The 18920-nt window shown below is 38.0% G+C and overlaps 1 long non-coding RNA gene across 1 annotated transcript; it reads right to left on the bottom strand.

Moving 5' to 3' along the window:
* Positions 1-9317: 9317 nt before the first annotated feature.
* On the bottom strand, positions 9318-13564 carry LOC135156905 (uncharacterized). Its single transcript, XR_010295963.1, has 3 exons — positions 13448-13564; positions 11791-11901; positions 9318-9932 (listed from the first exon to the last, which is right to left on the bottom strand). It is a non-coding gene; the product is annotated as an uncharacterized LOC135156905 (long non-coding RNA).
* Between the last annotated feature and the right edge of the window lie 5356 nt (positions 13565-18920).

Here is an 18920-nt window from a genome sequence, read left to right as displayed (position 1 = left end):
TGATGGAGGGAGCCAATGATGGAGGCCGATGAAGGGTGACATGACGGAGGGCTACTGATGCTGATGAAGGGAGTCAATGAGGGCAGCTGATGAAGGGTGACAATGAGGGCTACTGATGCTGATGAAGGGTGACAATGAGGGCAACTGATGCTGATGAAGTGAGTCAATGAGGGTAGCTGATGGGGGGAGCCAATGATGGATGCTGATGAAGGGTGACATGACGGAGGGCTACTGATGCTGATGAAGGGAGTCAATGAGGGCAGCTGATGAAGGGTGACAATGAGGGCTATTGGTGCTGATGAAGTGAGTCAATGAGGGTAGCTGATGGAGGAAGCTAATGTGATCAGTTGATGGAGTCGATAACTACAGCTGATGAAGGGAGTCAATGAGGCTAGCTGATGAAAGGAGTCAGGAGGATTGCTGCTGAAGGGGGTCGATGAGAGCAACTGGTCGAGGGTGCCTATGCGGGCAACTGGTCAAGGGAGCATATCAGGGCAACTGATGAAGGGAGTCGATGAGGGCAGCTGATGATGAAGAAGGGAGGCAACGACGGCAGCTGATGAAGGGAGCCAATGAGGTCAACTGATGAAGGGAGACAATGAGGGCAGCTGATGAAGGAAGTCATTTGAAGAGGGCACTTAATGCCAATGCTGATGAAGGGAGGCAACGACGCGCGACGGCAGCTGATGATGTCGATGACGTCAACTGATGAAGTGAGACAACGACGGCAGCTGATGAAAGGAGTCAATGAGGGTAGCTGATGAAGGTGGTAGAGGAGGGCAGTTGTAGTCAATGAGGGCTGTTGATAAAGGGAGCCGAGGGTAGCTAATGAAGGGAGTCAATGAGTTTAGCAAATGAAGTGAGTCAATGAGGATAGATGATGGAGGGAGTCAATGAGGTTAGCAAATAAGAATCAATGAGATCAACTGATGAAGGGATCCAAGAACAGCTAATGAATTGAATAAATGAGGGCATCTGATGAAGGGAGATGTGGGTGGTTGATGGAGTCAATAAGGTAAGCTGATGAAAGGAGGGCAGGTGAATTAATAGAAAGAGTATGAGAGAAACTGATGAAGGGAGCATATAAGGGCAACTGTTGAAGGCAGTCAAGAGGGAAGATGAAGTGCGGCAATAAGAGCAACTGACGAAGGGAGGCAATGAGAGCAACAGATGAAGGGAGGCAATGAGGGCAGTTTATAGTGATGATGAATGTCAATTAGGACAGCTGATGAAGGGAGGCAATGAGGGCAGCTGATGAAGGGGGGGGGGGGCAATGAGGGCAGCTGATGGTATCGACGACGTCAATTGATGAAGGGAGACCACGACGGCAGCTGATGAAGGGAGTCAATGAGGGCAGCTGATGAAGGGTGACAATGAGGGCTATTGGTGCTGATGAAGTGAGTCAATGAGGGTAGCTGATGGAGGAAGCTAATGTGATCAGTTGATGGAGTCGATAACTACAGCTGATGAAGGAAGTCAATGAGGCTAGCTGATGAAAGGAGTCAGGAGGATTGCTGCTGAAGGGGGTCGATGAGAGCAACTGGTCGAGGGTGCCTATGCGGGCAACTGGTCAAGGGAGCCTATCAGGGCAACTGGTGAAGGGAGTCGATGAGGGCAGCTGATGATGAAGAAGGGAGGCAACGACGGCAGCTGATGAAGGGAGCCAGTGAGGTCAGCTGATGAAGGGAGACAATGAGGGCAGCTGATGAAGGGAGTCATTTGGAGAGGGCACTTAATGCCAATGCTGATGAAGGGAGGCAACGACGCGCGACGTCAGCTGATGGTGTCGATGACGTCAACTGATGAAGTGAGACAACGACGGCAGCTGATGAAGGGAGTCAATGAGGGTAGCTGATGAAGGTGATAGAGGAGGGCAGTTGTAGTCAATGAGGGCTGTTGATAAAGGGAGCCGAGGGTAGCTAATGAAGGGAGTCAATGAGGATAGCTGATGGAGGGAGTCAATGAGGTTAGCAAATAAGAATCAATGAGACCAACTGATGAAGGGATCCAAGAACAGCTAATGAATTGAATAAATGAGGGCATCTGATGAAGGGAGATGTGGGTGGTTGATGGAGTCAATAAGGTAAGCTGATGAAAGGAGGGCAGGTGAATTAATAGAAAGAGTATGAGAGAAACTGATGAAGGGAGCATATAAGGGCAACTGTTGAAGGCAGTCAAGAGGGAAGATGAAGTGCGGCAATAAGAGCAACTGACGAAGGGAGGCAATGAGAGCAACAGATGAAGGGAGGCAATGAGGGCAGTTTATAGTGATGAAGAATGTCAATTAGGACAGCTGATGAAGGGAGGCAATGAGGGCAGCTGATGAAGGGGGGGGGGGGCAATGAGGGCAGCTGATGGTATCGACGACGTCAATTGATGAAGGGAGACCACGACGGCAGCTGATGAAGGGAGTCAACGAGTTTAGCTGATGAAGAGAGTCAATGAGGGCAGTTGATGCTGATGGAGTCCGATGAAGGGAGTCAATGAGGGCACCTGATGGAGGGAGTCAATGTACTGTCAATACTTCACGGGTTCTTTGGTACCGCGTCTGTTGATACGTGGGTGCTTTGGTTTTGGCATGGTGTGTCTTCTTATTCTCAGTCTCATCTTCCTGAAGATGAGGAAGTGCTGTGTCACAATCAGCACTGTGAAATCTGTGAAAACCAGGACGCTGCACAGCCCTGCACTCCTAGTAACAAGGTCCAGCTGGTGCCAGTGTTGACATAAAGATTGTCCCCAGGAGGCGTTTAAAGGAGAATGAAACCTTTGGACCAAGATAGCTTGTGTGAAAACAGAAAAATAAAAGAAACAGATCAACGAAAGTTTTAGAAAAATCGTACAAATAATGAGAAAGTTATGAGCTTTTGAATATTGCGATCACTAATGCTATGGAGATCCTCACATTGGCAATGCGACAAAGATGTGTGATGTCACTCTTGAACAACTCTCCCCATTACTTTAGTATATATTTCATATAAATTGCCTCTTTTATTACATCTATCAGTAGAATATGTATTCTTTCTATAGGAGGGCATGTAATACAGATTTTTAAAGAATACATCATGGATACAGAGTTTGTATCACCATACGAAAAAGTAAAAAGACACATTTTCAGGGTATTTCATAGTCCATCAATGGGAAAGTTGTTCATGTGTGACATCACACATCCTTGTCGCATTGCCAATGGGAGGATCTCCATAGCATTAGATATTGCAGTATTCAAATGCTCATAACTTTCTCATTATTTGTCGATTTTTCTCAAACTCTCGTTGTTCTTATTCTTTGATTTTTCTGTTTCGACACAAGCCTACTTGTTCCAAAGGTTTCATTCCCCTTAAATAAAGTTGGTGGACGAAGTAGGTGAGGGAATTTCGATGAAGGGAGTCAAAAGAATATTGACAGACAACAGCATAATCATTTATAAGGATCGTAGACGAATTCGATTGCCGATGTTGGCAGTAATTTGATGAAGGGAGTCAAAATAATCTTGGTATAGACACCAGCATCATTGATATTGATGATAGACGAAGTTGATTTCCAGTGAGGACAAATGACCTATGAGAGTCAAAAGAGTCTTGAAAGACATGATTAAAGATGGTATACAATGGTAGGCGATTGCCAATGAGAGTAGTCAACAGAATCATGATCGGATAAAAAAAATAATGAGTATCAACTCTTATTTAGGTAACGCAGGTATTTTCTTATCAAAAAGTAAATTTTACCAACACAGGTTAAGATGATGCTTAAGCCAGACGTCTAACCGGGGTGCAAATATATTGATACACGTTAAACCCAGCTTCGCAAGCCATCTCAATTGAATTCTTAGTTTCATAAAGTTCATGAAGTGACATTGCTGTATTGTTCCTCGGGAAACTGACCCGTGCTGAACTTCGTTCATTTTCATGCAGGATACTCTAGTCTGCAGGCCGATAGCAGATTTTGTTCAACCCAGCGACAAGCGAGTGTAAATATTTGGGGCATTCCATCATGTCCATACCTGAAACAAAGAAGAATGATGATAAAAATGTGTTGGCTTTGAAATTTGATAAATTGAATTGGTCACTAGATCTATGACGTAAAGTGAATGAATTATCGTTTTCACCTTATCATAACCACATTCACCAGTCTGACTTTGTCGTGAGCTATATCTTTCAATAGAAAATTATTAATAGACCTATATTGCTGCTTGCCTGTTTTTATGATTACTTCCATCTAGAATCGTTCGTAATTTGAGTAAAATATCACTGTATTATGTGTATGGGACTGTATTCAAAATCACAATATTCATACAAGTTCACTTCACTACAATGTTGGAAACCAACATAAATCTCTATGATACATGATCCAGGCATATTAATATACATACATTTTCAAAACTAATGAAATAAACTTACCACTGTGATCAAAACGAACGAGACGATGTATGATGACGAAGCGCAGAAAACAATACGATAATTGTGCTTTATGGCGACTCAATGAATTCGATAAAGATTCGATTAGAAAAAAAGCCGAATACTCGAAGCATTCCTACCTTTTATACCAGCCAAATGCTTATCTTCAAAAGGCAGGATGCTAAACGATAGCAAATACAGCGCAGTATCAACCTTTTTTTCTCGAACATACTAAAAATTGAGTAGCGTTTACGTAGCAACGCAGCAATCTTCGTGATGTGAAGTAACAAATTTTACCGACATAGGTTGAGATCAAGCTTAAGCCAGGCGCCTAACCGGGACCCTAAATGTATGAATTTTTCCTACGAATCCTGGCGTTCAACTTGACCTCACAACCCATCTCAATAAAATTCATAGTTTCACTAATATCACGAAATTATATTGCTGTATTGTTCCCCATGCAATTGACTCGCGCAGATTTTTGTTCGTTTTCACGCGGATTTACCTATAATTCATAGGCCGATAAAGAATTCCATCTCCGATATTAAGGGCATTCCATACCTGAAACAAAACAAGAGAATCCGTGTTAATCGAATTTGTTGACATTGATGATGACTCTGAACTTTGATAATGGTCACTAGATCTAACTTATGACGTAATATTAATTATCGTTTTCACCTGATAACAATAATCATCCTTTTTTATGTTTGTAGGCCTATTTGCCAATAGTCTTGTTAATGATTGTCTTTTTCAGTTGTATTGTATTTGCCTTCAACCATCTGGGATCCACTTTAATTTGAGTGAAAACCAGCTCTCATCATATCACTTTATTACATGCATGGGACTTTGGTTGTGTACAAAAATATTGTCAATCAAACTTAGAAAAAAAAATAATACAGGTTCACAACAATGTTAGAAACGAGTATAAAGTTAAATATGCATTATGTAGGCCTAATTGATGAAAAGTAATAAAACTGAACTTACCACTATAATTAAAACGAACGAAACGGTGCATGATCATCGACTAAATGCCGAGAACGGTATATGCCTATAACGATCGTGCGAGTGAATAGCAAATGAACGATTCGATAGCCGAATAGCTTAACACTTGACTTTTTACTAGTCAAATATTTATCATCAGAAGGCGGATTGCAAATACGGCGCAAAATAAACTCTTTTATCGAAAGAGTCTGACCAAAAAGTGTAACATGTAAGTAACAACGCAGCAATGTTCGTGATGTTCGTGATAGGTTAAGATCAAGCTTAAGCCAGGCGCCTAACAGGGACCCTACATGTATGAATTTTTCCTACGAATCCTGGCATTAAACTTGACCTCACAAGCCATCTCAATAAAATTCATAGTTTCACAAATATCACGAAATTATATTGCTGTATTGTTCCCCATGCAATTGACTCGCGCAGATTTTTGTTCATTTTCGTGCTGGTTTTTCCTAGTCTACAAGCCGAGATTCTATCGAAACCATGTGTAGATATTCGGGGCATGCATTCCAAACCTGAAACATAAAGAAGAAACGATGTTAAGATATCCATTGGCTTTGAAAATGACTTTGAGTGTTAGATCTAAATAATGGCATGAAATTAATAGATAGTCATTTTCGCCCGATTTTACCTATCAAACCCCTCTTTGTCCGATTTTGTCGCAAACTTTCAACAAAAAAAAAAAAAAAAAATGTTACTGTTAGTAGAACTCTATTCCTGCTAGTCTGATTAATGATAATCATTTTCTCTTTGTATTTGTTCGCCTAAAGCCCAAGCTTCAATCCTATATCTAGAATTCATGGTAATTTAAAAAAAATGTCGATCTTTTATTGAATTACGTGCATGGGACTTCGGTTTTATTCAAAATCACAAAATTCATACGAATTCACTACAATGTTGGAACCGAATTAAGCTATTTATACATGTTATACATGGCATAGACCTAATTTATCAAAATTAGTAAAAGTAAACTTACCATTATAAATCAAACGAACGAAACCGTGCAAGATCATTGACTAAACGCCGAAATCAATATACCATCGTAAGAGAGAATAGCGAATGAACGATTCGATAGCCGAATAGCTTTAGATTTTTTTTACCAGTCAACCTTCAGAAGGCAGAATGATCATAACGATTGCAGATAAAAAGACGCAACACCAACCGCTTTTTCGAAAGTCCCGAATGAGAACATCACTAGCGTTTAGGTAACAACGCAGCAATCTTCGTGATGTGAAGTAATACATTTTACCGACATAGGTTAAGATCAAGCTTAAGCCAGGCGCCTAACCGTGCCCCTAAATGTATGATTTTTTCCTACTAATCCTGGCATTAAACTTGACCTCAGAACCCAAATCAGTAAAATTTATAATTTCATGAATATCATGAAGTGATATTGCTACATCGTTCCTTTTGTCAATTGTCTCTCCTGTATTTATAATCAGATTGTGGAAATAAACTTGAATTGAAGTGAAGAAGATAATCGACACTTGGCAGATTTCTCTCCATTTTCATGCGGGTTTTTCCAATTGCAGTCTCGAGTCCAAAGACTTTCGTCTCAATCTGTCTACATATTTTGGGCATTCCAAACCTGAAACATAAGCAAGAAACAATGTTAATGAAATTCGTTAGCTTTTATAATGATAATAAAATATAAAGCTACACATAGCTCTCTTTAATATAACAGCCATGTTAGCACATTGATCCTCTCATTAGATCTATTTCACGAGATATTAAATAACACTATAATCTTGCCATCTTTGATAATGTTAGACCTATATTTGCTGCATCGTTGCTAAGATTATTTTGCTTTTCTACCTTTTACTGTTTCAGTTCGGTGTATGAACATAACATTAGACCTGGTCTGATGCAAGACAATCTCATGTATTGGTAGGCTGATATGTAATTGCAGTGAACTATCAATAGACCTATGTTTCTGCTAGTCTGATGATTATCATTTTTCCCTTACGGTATTTTGTTTGTCTCAATACTCCTTCCTATCTAGAATCTACGATTATTTGAGTGAATACCACGTAATGTCATAATACTGTATTACGTGTATGGGACTTTGTGGTTCTGCTAAAATATATTGTCGAAACAAAACGACAAGATCCGTTCACTGCAAAGTTAAAATTGAATAATAAAATGTAAAGCTACAAATAGATCTAATTAATGTGGTAACAAAACATTGTCAAACAATTAATAGACTATGCTCATTAGATCTAAGATACGAAACTGAGTGAATGGTAATTCCATTTCACCAGATAACTATAATCACCATTTGCAATCTGTTGTGATGTCAGGTCAATATTTCCATGAGCTAGATAGAAAATATGACACGAAAATCGTTGCCCTCTTCACTTGACAACAATCATCATTAAATCACTATCACGATAAAACCATCGTTAATATCTTTGCTTTTCTACTTTTTAATGTTTAAGCGAGGAGTATTAACAGAAGTAGACCTATTCTGATGATGCAAGATAGTGAAAGACCGTTATCATTCTGTCTTCGTAAACATCTATGGCCTCTTTCCTATTTAGGACATTTAATTAACGATATCTATATCATTACCGTAGGTGTGGGATCGTTATCTCTTCAACATGTTCAATATTGCCACACAAGAATTACGACAGTTATATCCACATTTATTAAATTTGTAAGATATCCCAAGATGTTGAATTCTACTCTATTTTCATCCACCTTTTGTATTAACATTTTGTTTCTATCCGACTCACTGTAGCTACACTACAATCTGACAATATTCTTCATAAACCATCTAGTCGCACTCATACTTGAGTGGAGAAATAATTGTCCACGGGCTTAGAAACTATATGACCGAGTGCTGAATCCAAATATTTTTCGTACGATAATCAGACTAGTGAAATAAAGAAAAATAAACGATTATATAATTTAATCAAACCTGTTAACTGCAAAAATTATAACAAAATCATTGAAATTAAACTCACCTTGTTCAAGCGTACGAACGGAACGAACGGACCGAACGGACATTTCGATAAGGACAACGTGATGTCCCGATGCGAAAATGATTTACGTCTGAATTATCGATTATCGATAATAAGAATAATAGTAATAGTCATTTCTATAGCGCCAACTATTTAGATCAGAGGCGCCCTATCACTATTACCCAGGCTTTAGCTTGAGCTGCCGTTTCCAGCGCTCTGCCTTCTAGAAATTAATCCTGCCGGGTACCCATTCACCTCACCTGGGTCGAGTGCAGCTCAATTTGGGTAAATTTCTTGCTGAAGGAAAACACGTCATGGCTGGGATTCGATTCCACGACCTTTTGATTGAAAGACGAGAGTCTGAACCACTAGACCACGGCGCCCCCACTCTCATTTAAGGTGATTTCGTCTGCCGAATCTTGGCGTTGGAAATCATCTTAATTGTTTCGAAAAGAATCAGGGGCCGGTTTCATAACGAGTTTCAACCGTTGTAACTTTGTCATTATAGCAAGTATCATGGTAACCTTAATTCTGATTAGCTGCTGCCATGGTAGTTGCCATAATGACAAAGCTACAACAGTTGTAGCTCTTTATGAAACGGGCCCCAGAAGTAAACGAACGATTCGAGATTTGTCGGGAAAAAAGCCTTACAACCTTTTCTTTTCGAAAAAAAAGTTGTAAAGCTTTCGGCAAACAAACACTGTTTTCAAAATAATTTGATTACCCGCAGGTGACAACACAGCAATCTTCGTGATATGGCACCTTAAATTTTACTGAGATGGGTTAAGATCAGGCTTCAATTCAGGCGCCTACAGGGGGAGGGGGTCCTATCAAGCCTACATAACTTACTCTACGATCCTGGCAATAAACCTAAACTTACGACCCATCTCAATAAATTTCAAAGTTTCATTAAGATCATTAAGTGATATTGCTGTATTGGTCTACAGGTAAAAGGACTCACTCATACAGGAACCTTTGTTCAGTCTCAGCATTCCCATCTGTTTCCGCCGACAATCCATGCCCAAATCAACATCAGCACAAAAACAAATTTCCATTTCAAGATCCAGTGAAAAGGTCTCTTTCCAAAGGTCCACAAACATGTCTGTCCGCAAATGTTCACCAAATTATTGAGTTCGAATCGACAGATGAAGGGTAGAACAACCGACCAGAGACCTATCAATAAACCTTGCGTGAAATTCGGATTAGTTTCGGCGAAGTTCTCCAGTGAAAATAATGTCTCTCAGGCAAACGACTAAGTGAAGAGTTTTTTCTGTCGAATGTAGATAAAGTTAAGCGATTCAGCATCCCAAGTCCTTGATGATATTAAATCTCAGTAAATATAAAGTCACAAAAAAGATGAGCGAACTGCTTTAAAAAGTCTTCTGAAGCAAAGTGAGGCACTGTCGGTTTTGCTGAAGCGAAATTTTACCTCTCATGCAGACACCTTTACAGAGATACATTTGGGCGAGGAGTGTGTAGTTGAGATTGTAATCGGGTTCAAAATAAGCAGAAACAAAGTACTTTGTAGGAATGTCGCTTGTATTAACTTTACTCCTTAATTCCTCCATTCCAATGAAAACTGTAAACAAGAACATAGTGAAATGCAATTACTTTAGCTAATAAAAGACTAAAAGTAATGCATGGTGTACAGGTCCTAAATATTTGTTACCCATAAGACCAACATGATTAGATTAAGTGGCACTTGCACGAAATCATGTTTAGCCGAAATGGTAATAAGGCTAATTAAATCTAGACTTATTGGAATTACGCAGAGTGGTAATAGACTAATCGGATGTTAGACCACATGATAAGTTGTATAACAAATTGTGATTAATCACATATCGAACAAAATAAATTGACAAACTATCCACAATTATCATTTAATTGTACAAAGTCCATTTCCACATCAACGTTGGTAAAATTCCAGCTGCAATATTATGAAGAAAGGTTTATTTTTGGCTAACAAAATGTCACTTTGGAGAACTAATTCACCCCTGGTTACATTGGGCCTTTTTCATTCAAACAATTTTAAAATGTATCATTATTGATAGTCATTCTAAACCTAGACATACTTTTGTATTAATGTTTTGATATTTTTTATCCCATGTTCCATAATACAGACACAACAAACAAATACACCCACATCTCCCACACACGTTTGGTGATTTTCAATTCATAACTTTTGCAACCAACATGACCAAGATCAGTAAAAAAAAACCCGACCAATTATAACTAGGATAAAGGACACTCTGGTGTTTCACCTATTAATAGCCCCCCTCCCCATCCTGGAGATTTTAGCCTTTTGTCTTTTGTATCTACCTATTAAAATATGGTCCTAACTTTTGTTATTCTCGATTGTCTTAAAGCCTGGCAAAAGCTTTGATGAATGACCAATAATGGGATGAGGATTCTTTTTCAAGATGAAAATATTCAAATCTGAAATATGTAGCGCCCTCTCTCAGCGAGGCTTTTAGTTTCCTTTGTAAAAAAAAAACCCTTAACAGTAACAAACAAAACATTCGAGCAGTTATCTGACACAGTTAGTAGTTGAATATAAAAGAAAGTTATAGAAGAAGGTCATCTGAAATTTTCAGCCGATTTCATGCTCTGGTAAAGGTTTAATATCAAAAATGAAAAAAAGTAGATATTTTATTTTGATCGGGCAGCTAATCAAGATAGAATTTTATATAAACTTGCAAAATTTATCAACATGAATTAGAAAAGTGACAACAGCATTTTCTTTGGGTTGGGGGTATTTGCCAAAGCTAAAGAGAATCCTTGCTGCTCAATCAGGGGCGGATCTAGCTTTTTTTCCAAGCAGGGGGTTTGAAAAGACAAGCAAAAAAAAAGAGGGGCTTCACTAAAAAATGAAGGTCATTTTGGTACCGAGAAATTTGACGATCCAAAATGAAAAAAATAGGGGTTTTGCTTAGTACCAAATGATGGTACGGTAACATTATTAAAAGAAAAAGGTTCACCATAAGATGCAGGTAATGTGGGTTTGGCTTCAAAACGAAGGTCATTACTTTTTTTTTACTTGCCAGCCCAGCGAGATGGGTTAAGATCAGCCCCCCCCCCCCAGACATGCAGATATCTGTCCTCACAAAATATAGCTACACTTTAAAATTCAATAACTTGTCTTCATTATTTGTTATCTGATCTTTGTGTGAAATTTTCAGCATTTTGCTCGGTGGACTTTACTCTATTTAGACAATTATTTTCAGCCCGGAGTACCGTCCCCCACCCTTTGAAAGCAATATGAGGGTACGCCCTTCAGAGTCAGTATAACACAATCTCTGTGGTTGGGGATGAACAATTTCATCATTATCACTACGATAAACTTGGTTTAGTTTATTATAACAAGAACAAAAAAGACAGAAATGACGCCAAAACATGTTTATCTATAATAGATCAGTGGTTAAAATTAAGTTACTTACTTTAGGCTGACTGTCATGATCAATCTTAACTTCTGTCTTTCTTTGACGAAATTGTCAACCTTTTCAACGTCGATTCCCCTCTCTGTGTTTCTCGAGATTACTGATTTGAACCTGCAGAAATTGGAGAGAGGAAAATTAGAAAAATATAACTTACTTGCTTATCACTAAACATGCTAATACATCCTTATAAAATAAAGACAATGATCATAAACTTTATAGACTCCCAGCGTCATTTAAAAATACGTAACGGCGATGATGATGATGATGATGGGGATGAGGACAAGGATGACGATGATGAAGACCATAAAGATCTCATTCACCTACGCATGCCAAATTCCATCGAAAATATTTTGGGGGCTTATCAAGGGGGAGGGGGCCGGGGGGCAAGGACCGGAAGTGAAGACCATTTTGGCACCTCTCCCCCCACTGAAAATAGAATTGACACCTCTCAAGCTTAAGATAAAATTCTACCCCTATATTAAAGATAAATTTGGTGCCCTCCCATCCCCGAGTTCACAACCAATTTGGCAGCCCTCACTTTCGCGTCAAATCTCTACCTCCACGCCCTTTCCCCGGATACCCCCATGATTCAGGGTGTGTCGAAATAAAGGTAATCCGAATAAAAATAGTTTTATTCTAAAGTCCAGTAATTTTTTAAAATCCTGATTGTGACCGTTACTGCATGAAATTCAGCAAGCTATATTACGCCATTCCAACCTTCTTCCTACTCTTTATCCTCGGCAGCCCGGATATATTCTTTTTTCTTTCTTTTTCTTAACTTCATTTTGAATTTCAGCTTTTTCTCCTAGCCCATTCTCATTCTTTTTACCTTCATTTCACATCTTCATGTTTATTTCTGCCTCTCTTCTATTTTCCTCTTCCTACATCCTTTAACATCCTATTTTGTCATCCCTGTATTTCCCTTTTTCACTCATTTAGTATTATTCCGGGGTTGATTTGTTAATTCTCACATGTTCTCTCCTTCCCTCTGACTTTTTTTCTTTTCTTTCCCCTTATCCTAATTTTTGTTTTATTTTCCCAACAAAGTCTACCAAGAAGGGGATAAGGGACTGCCCCCCCCCTGTTACCCCACTGGACATGCGTGGTACTAATAAGGTTTAGTTCTTTGATATTCAATATTTAATACTAAATCATCTTAATAGTTGCTCTAAAATGGGATCATTTTTGTACCCCGTTTCTCTAAAAAGTATAAAGGTGTTTGAATAAACACATTTCATATTGCCATATTACGTTGCTGTTCATTGCTCTCATGTGAATTAACCCGATTCAGTGACACATTAATTTTGCTCCTGCGACAATTGCTGCAGCTACAGTCTTAATATCTCAGAACTTAGGGTCAGAGGTAGAATCGAAATTGATTTTTTTTTGGTTTAGAATAACTAAAGTAAGGATTATGGTTTATTTAATTTTGGAGAATAGGTTTTATGTTTGGCTCAATGTGTGGATTTTCCATCGGAGCAATTGTCGCCGCGGCATGAAATGTCATGGAACCAACTGCACAACATCTCAGCAACTGCTCGCTGAAAGCATGGTCCACACACAATCTTATACGAACTCGTGGCTTTTTTAAAAACACTAAATAAGCAATTTTTGGGGTTATGAAATAAGCAATAATAGGCTCAAATATATAACTAACCTGTTTCATCCCTATTCAGCTTCTTCAGATACAAACTATCATCGGATGCAATTTCTGTGAGAAGATTTTTCTCCGCAAACAACGAAAAGCGTTTCGTCGCTGAAACCACCATCTTGCTTCTCCACCATCTAGCCTATGTTATTTTATACACTGTATGATATGTCAGGCAATAGGTGCAACACACACACCCACACACAAATACCTATTCAGCGAAATTGAATGGCACCCATGCATGGTCAAGCCTATAGTCTTTGGCTTCAGACAATTTTTACATGAAGTGAATCTATGGTATAAAAGAACTTATTCAAAGCAAAATTCATAACGGAGTGTATCGAACAGAATGTTACTACATATTACAACGCCATTATGAATCGATTTTGCATTTTAAAACAAAGAGGTTTGCGTGATTTTCAAGTTTTAAATTGATTAATTTACTGAATCCTGATTTGCTACCCATATCGCTTGTACAGAAATAGTCATGCAGAGCTGCATTCCATGTTTCCCGTCACTTCTCTATTGTACCATCCCAATGCAAACATAAGGGTTCAGTCATAATGATATGTTTCTGATTCATGACTTAGTTCACATTGCTATAAACAATGGTGTCGATCCGTGATGTCATACTTTTCAAGTGGGGGATGAAACATAGAGATCACCCCCCCCCCACCCGAATAAATAGATCTACCGCTCGAATTTACGCTTTATTATTTTATCTCTTCCACAATAATGTTGATAGACCCAGGAGCCCGGTTCTTAAAAGACTAGCAACTGTTGTATCTTTGCCATAATGGCAACTACCCCGGGCAACTGCCATGGTAACAAGACTCAGCAGCCAATCATAACCGTGGTTTCCATGGTAGCTGCCATAATGGCAAAGGTAAAGGATAAGTCCACCCCAACAAAAAGTTGATTTGATTAAAAAGAGAAACATGCATCAAGCATAATACTGAAAATTTCATCAAAATCGGATGTAAAATAAGAAAGTTATGACATTTTAAAGTTTTGCTTAATTTAAAAATCAGTTATATGCACATCCTGGCTGGTATGCAAATGAGGAGACTATGACATCGTCCACTCACTATTTATTTTATATTTTATTATATGAAATATGAAATGTGAAATATTCTAATTTTCTCCTCATTGTCAAGTGATACGATTAATTTCTCCCTGAACATGTGGAATTAGCACTGTTTAGTACTTTATGGTTCAAGTTGGTCCTTATTGTCAAATCTATATAAAAAAATGAAATATTGTACAATTCAAACAATAATAAGCAAAAGAAAGAGTGATGGACATCATCGACTGGGTCACCTAGTTGTGCATATCATTGTTTTGTGAAAAATAAGCGAAACTTTAAAATGTCATAACTTTATTGTTTTACATGAAATTTTCAGCACTATGCTAGTTGATTTTTCTCTAGTCATTCAAGTCAGCAATTTCCTGGGGTGGACTTGACCTTTAAAACAGTTGCAAGTCCTTTATGAAACGGGCCCCTGAAGTCCTTTGAATGTTAACAAGTGAAACAAAGTTATTGAATTCAGATTTTGTAAAAGAGAGATCCTATACCATAAAATATCAATGAAGAAAAATAGGATATGCACTGGCGCATATTTGAGGAAAACATTACGTGTCTGTGAGGGTGTGTGGGTGTGTGTGTATTAGATCAGATTAACTCAGGCACTGTGGCTGCTTCTATCAAGGTCTGCGCTTGGAGACTAGTCCAGAAATTTTCTGACCCATCACCGAGCTTGATGCAGGTGCGTTACATTCTTTTGTCACAAACAAGATCAGACGTGGTGAGCATTTTTCTTTCTTGATGATTCCACGGACAAAATGACAATGGACGTGAAATTCCTGCGCAGTGGCCTAAATTCAATCCGAGAACAAGGGAGGTAGGGAGAGGCGGACGGGGAGGGAGGGGGGGGGGGGTGAGATGATAGGTCCAAATATGGGGGTACTAACAGTCATGTGTCTATAAAGGAGTATCTAAAATGGATAATCCTGCAAAGCTCACTTTTGGTGATGGATTTTGATGTGTATCACGAAATGTGTTTTTCGATAGCTGTTATTGTAAGTACATTCGGGTCTGATGGCCACGTGCGAGAGAGTATTGTTTTTTAATTACAAGTTACACCATAGAGCTATTAATTTAATAGCTCTATGGTTACACTGACTGAATTGTGTCTTACGTCTTACAAGGGGGAGGGGTCTACGCCTATATAATAATAATAATATAATAATATAGGGTATTTATATTGCGCACATATCCACCTTGTTAGGTGCTCAAGACGCTCCTATATTACCCGGCTAAGCTAGGCGTTCATAGCGCACACAGCTTTTTAAGGAATTACTTCCTACCGGTACACATTTACCTCACCCGGGTTGAGTGCAGCACACTGTGGATCAGTTTCTTGCTGAAGGAAATTACGCCATGGCTGGGATTCGAACCCACGACCCTCTGTTTCAAAGTCCGAAGACTAATCCACTGGGCCACAATTCTCGACGTTATTATATTAGAGACGGAATGCCTCCATGTCTAATATTGCGAACAAGTGTGAGCAAGCATCAGATGGGATGAACATTTTAGAATATAATCTAATCACTAAATTATGTTTTAAAAAAATTAGTGCTCAAAGGGCTTTCTTTAATTAAATGAAATTAACTAGAAATTTGACGTGTATACAAAGGACACAGATTCCCCCGCTGAACGCGATCAGAAATTAATTCACTATAATTGAACTTGATATCGTGAAGAAACCTACACATACCAATAATTTTGTTCATCTGTTCATTATTCACTAAGTTACTATTCAGCTAGAAACCAACTTGCATATATAATGAGCTATGACCTTTGACCTGCGGACTTCGCAATCGAACTTATTTTGCTGCAATCTACCAACACAGACCAGAATTCTTTGAAAACTTGTTGATTATTTCCCAAGTTATCATGCAGAAACAAACTTGCATATTTAATGAGCTGTGACCTTTGACCTGCGGACTCAAAATTCGAACTTAGCCTGTATGTGCCATCTACCTTCAGGTACATACATTTTTTTTTAATCTGTTGAATGTTTCATACGTTATCATGCAGAAACCAACTCGCATATTTAATGAGCTATGACTTTTGGCCTGCGAACTCCGAATTCAAACTTAGCCTGTATTTTGGTGTCATTATCCTACGCACAATTTTTTTTTAATCTGTTGAATATTTCATAAGTTATCATGTGGAAGCCAACTTGCATATTTCAAAGAGCTGTAACCTTTGACCTGCAGATTCCGAATTCGAACATGGCCTGTATTTTGGTGCCATCTACCTAGCACACCAAAAATGTTTAAAATCCATCAAATATTTTACGAGTTATTGGGCGGAAACCAAGTGGGGGGTCGTACGGAAGGACGGATGGACGGACAGGGGAAACGCTTAATGACCCCTCCAGACTTCGTGTGCGGGGGAATAAAAATACTGAACGAGGGCGCTAGATAAAAAAATGAATCCTAACAGCTGTGAAATGCACAAACTTGACTTCTAACGGCTGCAATATACTTTTTTTTTTTATACTATTGAAATATTACATGATACTCGAGTATAAATCACATTATTGAACCTTTGCTACAGCTTTTGATGGGCTTCAAAATGTTTATTATAAGTCGCCTACAAAATGGATAAAAGGCTGGGGGATATATTAATATCCTACATGTACTACGTCAATCAATCGTATTGATATGATCACTGCCATTAATTAATACTAATTAAACAATTTCTTTGAAGCAAGGGTTAGGTATAGCTTAACATATCCATGACATTTATACCAACTCCCCCGTGTCCCCTGTAAAAGATGTATCGATTGGTTTATGATCAAGTTTACAGCTATATTGAAGCACATTCTCGCCTCTTCATTCCTCACTGTTAACAACACTGCTTACAATTTGATTTACATAGTAGTTGTTTAAAATCTTAAACAACAAAGTTTAAATTCAAATATTTAGGCCCTAATTATCAATAATTTAAGCATGGTTGCTTAAGATTCTAAACACTTGTTTAACCTGTGTTAAACAACTACTGTACGATTTAAACAGTAAACAGCGTTGTTTAAATTGGTTTTAACAGTGCTCTTCTTCAACATTTTCACCATCATCCCAATCCTTATCATCTCCATCGTAATTATGATAATTATGTACAAATATTACCATTTTGCTTTATAAAGATAAATGTATTAATCAATTTAATTAGTTTTGATCCATGGAAGTCATTCTTTTCAAGCAATCTGCTTCTAATGACAATAAGCAGCGAATTGTAAATGTTACAACTTTTAATCAATCCTAGGCAACATACTGTCTACACAAATATTGATTAAAATCTGCCCAAATTGAGTAATGAAAACTAATAGTAGGGTAAAAAGAAATTGGTTAAATTGGATAATAATTGCCACGAATATATATATATATATATATATATATATATACCTTATGCACCAGCTCGTAGCCTGAGATCATCAAACCAGCAACTTCTTAAGACTCCTAAGACACGTGTAGCATATGGTGCTCGAGCTTTCTCAGCCTCAGCACCTTCTCTTTGGAATAATTTGCCATTAAATTTAAGAATTATACAATCACTGGAGACCTTCAAATCCAAATTGAAGTCTTATCTTTTCTAACAGTATTAGTTATTGGCACTTTGACACTCATCCAAACTTTCTCATTCTTTCTTTTCTTGTGCGCCTCGGAATAGAATATTTCTAGATAGATGGCGCTATATAAATGCCTATTATTATTATTATTATTATTATTATTATTATACATATATATATATATATATATATATATATATATATATATATATATATATATATATATATATATATATTACCAACATACATTACCCAACACAGTGGCCAGTACGCTGCCAAACATTTTAAGTGTGAATTTGTTTAGAATGAAAAATTTTTAGTCCATTTTTCTTTGATTCATGCCCAAAAAACAGAAACCAATATATTGTGTTTGTTATGTAATTAAGTATGTATGATTTACGAATGCTATGAAAGCAGAAGAAAACAATGAATCAAATAAAATCAAATATAACCATTAGTCCGCCACTAGTCTTTCCAACGCTAGGACTAAGTTAGATCTACATAGTTCACCGTTTCGGCGAAACCACTTCCGTGACTGATGGTGATGGTGAGCATCATGAGCTGATGATCGAGTTGCTATATCATGGAGATAGTCAGATATATACGAACCATACTGGCATTTATGTTCCAACAAATAGATGAAACGAAATTTTTTCAACAATGATAATCCTTTCCTGCAGAAATTTCGGAATAAAGAATATCTCCTCACGGAAGTAAATTTGTGAAGTCGAGGGATGATCGATTAACAATCCGTGATCGATTGAAATAATATCGTTATCGATTTTTTTTTTTCAAAATGGTAAGCTTTAAGTTTGTGCACACAAAACTAAATTCTTTCAAGCAAT

The sequence above is a fragment of the Lytechinus pictus genome, chromosome 15 (genome assembly GCF_037042905.1).
Source record: "Lytechinus pictus isolate F3 Inbred chromosome 15, Lp3.0, whole genome shotgun sequence".
In the NCBI taxonomy this organism is placed as follows: domain Eukaryota; kingdom Metazoa; phylum Echinodermata; class Echinoidea; order Temnopleuroida; family Toxopneustidae; genus Lytechinus; species Lytechinus pictus.
This window is presented reverse-complemented; position numbering and strand designations above follow the sequence as displayed.